This window comes from Gobio gobio (genome assembly GCF_949357685.1).
Source record: "Gobio gobio genome assembly, chromosome: 21".
Lineage (NCBI taxonomy): Eukaryota > Metazoa > Chordata > Actinopteri > Cypriniformes > Gobionidae > Gobio > Gobio gobio.
In genome coordinates, this window is record NC_137117.1 from 26,172,641 (window position 1) to 26,181,122 (window position 8,482).

Consider the following 8,482-nt stretch of genomic DNA (forward strand, 5'->3'; position numbering starts at 1 on the left):
ATCATAAAATATCTTAATTTAGAAATAGAAGGCATTTTTTCTATACTGCTGTTTGCCCTGTGGCTGAAGGCCCTGTTACAAGAGGCGTGTCTGCTGTGAGACTTCAGTAAAAACGCCCACTGTTGTGATTGGCTGACATCTTTGCATTTGATATGAGCGGAGGGGGCGTGGTTTAACGAGGTCTACGAGGCACGTGCAGGCACGAGCTGCTGCCAGAGAGACGGATGGACCTGAGTTCACTTCACATCGGTTCTGTCAGTCTCAGTTCAGTGAACTGTTTTAGTTACAGCATATACTTCAGGTTATTAGTCTTTTTCTAGTCGGAGGGGCTGTCACTCATGTCAGAAAGTTAGTAACTTTAGTAAATTATGGATCAGCGCTGACTGGAGACGCGAACCGTTTAGAACGATTCAGTCCGATTTGGTGAACTGATTCGGATCACTAAAAAGAACCGGTTCAAAAGAAAGATCGTTCGCGAACCGGACATCACTAATGTTACCAGAGACTGAGCTCAGCGATTGCTAACAAAGTTATTTATAGTAACTACTGAGTTATGAGAGCGCTGTCAGTCAGCGCGAGTTTATTGTGTTTGTATTTGAGAGTTCTGAATAAACACGAGTCCCAGTCACGCCGAGTCCGTCTTCATCATTATTACCAACTTTGTAACACATGCAAAGTACCATTACAGCTGTCGAGATGAACGAGTTATGAGTAAGTGTTGATAATACCATTATTTTTAGATGTTCCTATCATATGGAAAGCGTCAGTGACGCGCATTGAGTACATAGCGCAAACAAAGACACAACAGCAGTAATCGAATGTAATCCAGTTTATTGTGGGAATAGCTGGCTAGCCTAGCCCAGATACCATCACGCTTACCCCCTTCTGCTTAATCTCGCGCCGCGTTTGGTGCCTCCGCTGTGGGCCAGATGCAGTACTGGGGGTTGGGGATGTTGGAGGCCGACCGATCAGTGCAGCCCGAGCCTCGGCGTGTGTAAGGTTTATCTCTAAAGATGTAACGACTGTATGCACATTGTAGAACCGATAGACGCGACGAGGACGTACAAAAACACTGACTCACAAGATAGAAAACACGAAAACACCGTTCTGTCGGGAGAGAGAAAAGGCGCAGCGTGTGCACGAATAATAAATAATTAGCTACACATAAGAAATCACTGATCACAGATCAGAAGGAACTGAAAAAAGACTTCTGTTTTCATTTGTACATCCAAACACTGAGAAACTGCCAGCATTCACTCGTTCACAACCCATGATCTCTCAAGCGCTTGCATGGGCGTGCTAGATTCTCTGGGCGGGGGAAAGGGAGTTAACCGTTCCTGCTTGGACGTCAAACGAGGAGACTTCAGGATTGGCTCGTCTGGCCTGTCATTTTCTCAAAGGCAGAGAGAGACAGCCAGAACTCGGGTTTACACCGATCAACATTTCTATCCACTTGGGGACAATATTCAGGCTAGGGGAACTCATATTAATGTTGAAAAACCTCATAAAATGAAAATTTCATGCCATGGGACCTTTAAGCAATTTTGAGCGTGGCATGGTTGTTGGTTTCACAAATTGGGTTATTTCACAATCTGCTCAGTTACTGGGATTTTCACGCACAACCATTTCTTGGGTTTACAAAGAATGGTGTGAAAAGGGAAAAACATCCAGTATGCGGCAGTCCTGTGGGCGAAAATGCCTTGTTGATACTAGAGGTCAGAGGAGAATGGGCCGACTGATTCAAGCTGATAGAAGAGCAACTTTGACTGAAATAACCACTTGTTACAACCGAGGTATATGCAGCAAAGCATTCGTGAAGCCACAACACGCACAACCTTGAGGCGGATGGGCTACAACAGCAGAAGACCCCACCGGGTACCACTCATCTCCACTACAAATAGGAAAAAAAGGCTACAATTTGCACAAGCTCACCAAAATTGGACAGTTGAAGACTGGAAAAATGTTGCCTGGTCTGATGAGTCTCGATTTCTGTTGAGACATTCAGATGGTAGAGTCAGAATTTGGCATAAACAGAATGAGAACATGGATCCATCATGCCTTGTTACCACTGTGCAGGCTGGTGGTGGTGGTGTAATGGTTTTGGGGATGTTTTCTTGGCACACTTTAGGCCCCTTAGTGCCAATTGGGCATTGTTTAAATGCCAAGGCCTACCTGAGCATTGTTTCTGACCGTGTCCATCCCTTTATGACCAGCCATGTACCCATCCTCTGATGGCTACTTCCAGCTGAATAATGCACCATGTCACAAAGCTTGAATCATTTCAAATTGGTTTCTTGAACATGACAATGAGTTCACTGTAATAAAATGGCCCCCAAAGTCACCAGATCTCAACCCAATAGAGCATCTTTGGGATGTGGTGGAACGGGAGCTTCGTGCCCTGGATGTGCATCCCACAAATCTCCATCAACTGCAAGATGCTATCCTATCAATATGGGCCAACATTTTCAAAAGAATGCTTTCAGCACCTTGTTGAATCAATGCCACGTAGAATTAAGGCAGTTCTGAAGGCGAAAGGGGGTCGAACACCGTATTAGTATGGTGTTCCTAATATTCCTTTAGGTGAGTGTATAGGTACATTACTATGTTATGATTTTGTATTGATATTATTACTTAGTTTATCATTTGAAATAATTTACAATATGTTAGGCATGTTATTGCTCCCATTTTTATCAGGCATTATCACTTTGGGTCCTAAGCGGACACTATTTCACAAGGGGGTAATCCAGCACCCGGAAAGCGTACCCTCCATAGGGGTAGCCAATGCTAACCAAGCCATCACCTGCTGTTAGCATCCCATTGACTTCCATTCATTTTGGTGTCACTTTGACAACGAATAACTTTACATCTGAGGCGTTTAAAGACTCCATTTGACCATTGTTTCTTTCTAAAGAAACACGACAATGTATAAAAGGCTCCATTACCTTGTACCTTACACTATCGCCCAGTAGAAGCCGTTTTTGTAAAAATAGGCAAACGATTGCGTCATAACCACGCGACTCTGTCGCATAGTAGAGAAATTACCGTATAGACAGGAGGAGAAGCTCGCAGGCAATCTTTTACTGTCTATGAGGCAATCGGGGGGGCGTGGAGGCATAAAGTCCGATAAAGTCAAGAGAGAAGAATGGGGAGAAGCCCATAGACAGCCAAAAGCAACGGGACAAAATATTTCAACAACATGATTCAGATTTCACTTTGCACAACTACTAGAGGACTTACAACTGTCAGACTGGTTGCCCACGTCACATCTACGTCGTCAAGCTCAGTCTGAGGCTGCGCAGTACACTCAGCCATCAGGAAGTGAGTGCTTCTAATTGACTTCACTGTTCCCTGTCGAAGCTTATGGGGTCGCTGTGTCCATTTCTTTTACTGTCTATGCTATTTCACAGGAGGACACGATTTCTCGGCCCAAGGCATAAGCGAACTAAGCGGCTGCAACCAGGGAGCCCCCAAGAGCACATGAAATTACTTTTTGCTGCATGTTATTTTATGATGATTGAAATCACAAAATGGCCTTAAACAATTACTAAAAAAACGGCAAAATGTTAAGTTATCTAATATTTACACAGAATGATTCTGACAGCACTGCACGAGCTCGCGGCGCCATCGGCCGGACACTATTCGTTTGTTAGCCAGGGTTCAAAGTCCAAAGTGCAAGAAAAATCGGTACTAAAACGTACTGGGGTGCGTTTCCCGAAAGCATCGTTGGCCAACTATGGTCGCAAGTTCCGTCGTTATCAGCATAGTTCAACGATTTGGTGTTTCCCGAAACCATCGTTCCAACGAACGTTCGCAAACTGCATCGCAAACTTGTGTGGTTGGAACGACAGCTCTTGACCTGTGGTTAGAAGTATAGTTCCTTGTTAGTTTGTCGTATCGACGTCATTGATTTTGCAGCAGCTGGGATGTGTTCTATTCAGAGCTATCGTCCCTATAGCCTATTTCTTTCGAAGGTTTTACCATCTACTTTAAGTAATTTGGATGACTTAAAGTCGAGGTGCCTAGGTTTTACACAATTTGCTTTCTTCATTACAAATTATTTGAAACGATATAATAGCGTGACGATAGCAATTATTCTCCCTTCGAAGTGCCCTCCGAAAGGATTATTTATGCTGGTTGGGACGCAGTCTTGGTTTCGTTTGTGCGAAGCAACGAGTGTGCAAGTGAGTAACTTTGTTAAATTCCCAAAGACAAATTGTCATATAACAATATTTTACAAAAAGGGGTTTACCCATAAATATTAAATTGTATATGTACTGTAGCATTACACATATACGCAACACATGCAGTGCTTAGCGCTAAGGAAACGTAGGCAGATTCAGATTTGTTTTATTCTGACATTTAAACATTTAACAAATGATGACATAAATCAACATAAAGTCTGAAAAGGAATAGGCAGAAGTATTTATTTTTTGGGTGATTTCTGCCCAGGAATTTTTTTTTTTTATCAGCATTTGTTACACAATTTTTCAGCTTTGAAAATAGCTGTTTTTTTTATTCTCCACCTCCTCCAAAAGAACTGTAACTTCATTTTTTGAAAATTGTGGTTTTCCTGTCATTTTCATAGGTCATATGAACACATAGCTGTATGAAAAGGGGACTTAAATAGGTAGGCTAATGATCTTAAGCAAAATATGCAACAGGTGTACACAATAGTATAACAATCACAGTGATCATTGATCAACAGTAAAACCCATCATTTATTTTCATTTTAATTGTGCTGATCTATCAATATTCAATAAGTAATTAATAAATATGAAATTGTGAAATTAATAGTTATAGATTTTCGGGATCAGAGAAGACAACATTGCGTTTATATGTTTATAATTTAGTGTGCAAAGAATGAATGTTGAGTTGTTAACGTAATTACTCCACATCGTCACTAAGAAAGCGCAGTCGAAAAGAGAAAAGAACCAAATTTACAGCAGGTGGCGATATGTGCTCATAGCACCAGTCCGCCATTAGATCGAAGAAGAAGAAGAAGAACGTCATAACGACAGCTCCAACCAATGTGGTTCAAACCATGGTTTTGCGACACAGGTACCATGGTTTCGGGAAACAGTAGTGACTAGCTAGTTGATTTCTTTAAAGATGCATCGTACTATGGTAGTTAAACCAGCGAGTTGCATCGTTGTACGGGAAACGCACCCCTGGTCAGTTGCCCAGTAACCTTTTTATGAATGGACCGATTTGAGAATACGCTATGGTTTAGTGGAACAAAAATAAAATTTAATTTCCGCCAAAATAAAAGCTCTGTTTAATGTTTGAAAGAAATCAACTTTTTTTTTGTTGTTGAAAAAAGTCTCTTCTGCTCACCAAGGCTGCATTTATTTGATCAAAAATACAGTAAAAAACAGTAATATTGGGAAATATTATTATAATGTTATTATTATAAACAGCTGTTTTCTATGTGAATATATAGTAAAGTGTAATTTATTCCTGTGATCAAAGCTGAATTTTCAGCATCATTACCCCAGTCTTCAGTGTCACATGATCCTTCAGAAATCATTCTAATATGATGATTTGATGCTCAACAAACATTTATGATTATCAGTGTTGAAAACAGTTGTGTACAATGTTTTTAGGATTTTTTTGAAAGCTTTCTATTTCAGAGAAATGCTGTTCTTTTGAACCTTCTATTCATCAAAGAATCCTGGGGGGAAATTATCATATTCAGCATAAGAGGCAACTTTAAAAAAAAGGACATATCCCAGTCTGAACTGTAGTACTGTAAGGCTTTGAATATTAACACCTGACCACTCTTGTGGGTTTGCTACTGTTAGAGTTTTAAAAAAAACGTACAAGGGTAAAAACATGACAGCCAGACATGATGTAAGCAACACAGCTACAACTACTAACATTGATACTGGGTGTGCGAATGATCAAGAATTGACAATAGTCAGTCGTATTGGTGGCACCAAGGAGCCCCCCCAAAAAAAATTCTGCTTAGGGCCCCATAAGGGCTTGGGCTTATGTATGTAAGCTGTGTATTCCTATAAATGTTATCATCCACCAAAAACAAATAAAAAAAACACACACAAAAAAAACAACACATTGTACACATGGTAGTCTTACAATGGGTGCATAAGTCACTTGATATGATACTGACCTGTGAAGACCCACCCTGTTCTGCCATTTTTCTAGAAGGTAAAGCAGAAGAGAATATAAGGAATACATTGTTTAATATGAGAGTATCTTTAATTATGAGACGATTGGATAGCAAACTTCACAGTACATATAGGCTAGCGTTAACGTAACTTACATTTCGTGAAAATGTAAAGCCAGTCAGGCTAGGTCAACTGAGCAACAATGATTACCAACTTAACTGACCAACGCGCATATTAAAACGACTTAAACAAATATATAACGGTGAGTGATTGCAGGGGGGAGAGAGGAAAAAAAACATACCTTTTCAGGACTTTTCCATTTTTATCAAATGTTTGGAGTGATATTGTTTCTGTTAGGGGTGGAACCACACAAATATTTGCAGCAGCAGCCCCTCTGCCCCACCCAATTCTCTCAAGTTTATGCTTGAATTTTACCTATTGTTCATAAATGACCAGCACAAATAGAAGTTATGCTGCTTGTTGACTGAAGTGCCTGTTATTTGGCCAGATGCCCTTTATTGTTATATACCTGTTCAAATCTGTCACACCTTGATGGGCACATGAGTTTTCCCGTCTGCAGTAGAAGGAGCTGGTGGTGCCTATGGTGATGAATGGGCATTTGGTTAACCACTCACTTTTAAAAGTACACCTAGGTGGCTGCTCCACTTAATGCTTTCTTCTTCACTGTCTTGTCCACTGACTCATCCACTGTCTCCACTACTGTCTCCTCCACCATCTCTGTCATCACCTCTTCCACTGTCTCCTCTGATCTGGCAACCTTTTTAGGGGGCGGCTGACCCTTTGGTGCCCAGAATGAAATAATACTCTTTTTGCTTTTTCTTTGAATCAGACAAATGCAATGAATGTATGCATTACCAGGATATAAAACATTACTGAAATGATAGCCAGAGCACTCTGCTTTAAAAGATGTAGTCTTAAAAGGATATCACCCAAAAATGAACATTGTCATCATTTACTCACCCTCAAGTTGTTCCAAACCTTTATGAGTTTCTTTATTCTGCTGAACACAAAAGAAGATATTTTGAAGAATATTTGTAACCGAGCAGATAGAGCAACCACAGACTACCATAGTATTTTTTTCCCTACTATGGTAGTCAATGGTTGCTCTATCTGCTAATATGTTTGTGGTTTTATAGGATGCACTTTTGCACATTTTGTATCGGCTCGCATTTCTTCTTCACACAGTACTTTGCAGTGTCATTTTAAAAGGGCAACAAGTCTTAAAGGGGCCATACACGCAATCTGTTTATACAAAAGTATACAAATAGCAAAAGATAGCAGGTCACATGCTATCCCAGCTTACAAAATTATTTTATAAAGTTTTGCAAGCGTTCCCATTATGTTATGAAAATGGTATAGAAATATTAAGGGATTGTTCTATTTTATCACTTTACAAACATTATGGGAATGTTACTTTCGACTAGCCTGACGTCGTCATACTCAATTCTAGTCAGAATATGAGTCTAATACAGCTCCGTTGGGCTGTGATTATGGGGCGTGTTTCAATCGAACCAGGAAAGACCTCAATTGGATAGACCTACAACCAATCAGAGCAACAGAGCGACGTTGTCAAATCAACAGAACTCAACTGCACACAGTGTTGCCAAGAAAAATGTATCCCCTTAACTGATAATCTATTATAAATTCTACAATAAGTTAGTCAACATGTACCATAATAAATACAATAGAATGTGAAACATTTTGAGAAAGTTATTAAAGACCAGGTAAAGGACCAGCACAAACGTTCTATTAAGATTACTGAAGAACGTTTGTTCATAACTTTGTGAGATACTTGCTAGAACATTAGCCAAAGAATGTTCTGAGAATGTTCCCTGTTAGCTGGGATGTTTGTCCAATCAATTATATTGGCATTGCAAATTTGCATATTAGAGCATGAACATTGAGGATTGTGTAAAACCTTGAAACTTAATTTCTAATCCAAGTAAATATTGAAAGTGTGTAATATGGAAAAAGATATAAACACCGGGTTAAACTTAAGAATGAACAAGCCCTTATGAGTTGTATATTATAAAGTCTTGCAACTCAAGTTATTATAAGTGATATTTTAGTTTCAAAGACCCCTTTGAAATATTGTGAATCTAATATGGGTAGACACATGCACTGGTTTTGGGTCAGTCAGTTCACAAAGTTCAAAAGGAGACAGTCATTGTCTGAGCAAGGCTTGACCAATCTGATCACGCAAGCGTCCACATCTCTTTTTGTCCTCATCTCTGGCATTTTTATTATCTGCACTGACACTGTCATTGAGGCTCATGGCACTGAATGAAAGAGCACCTTCTTGCGGATTAAATGGAAACTTTTACACTAACAATGAT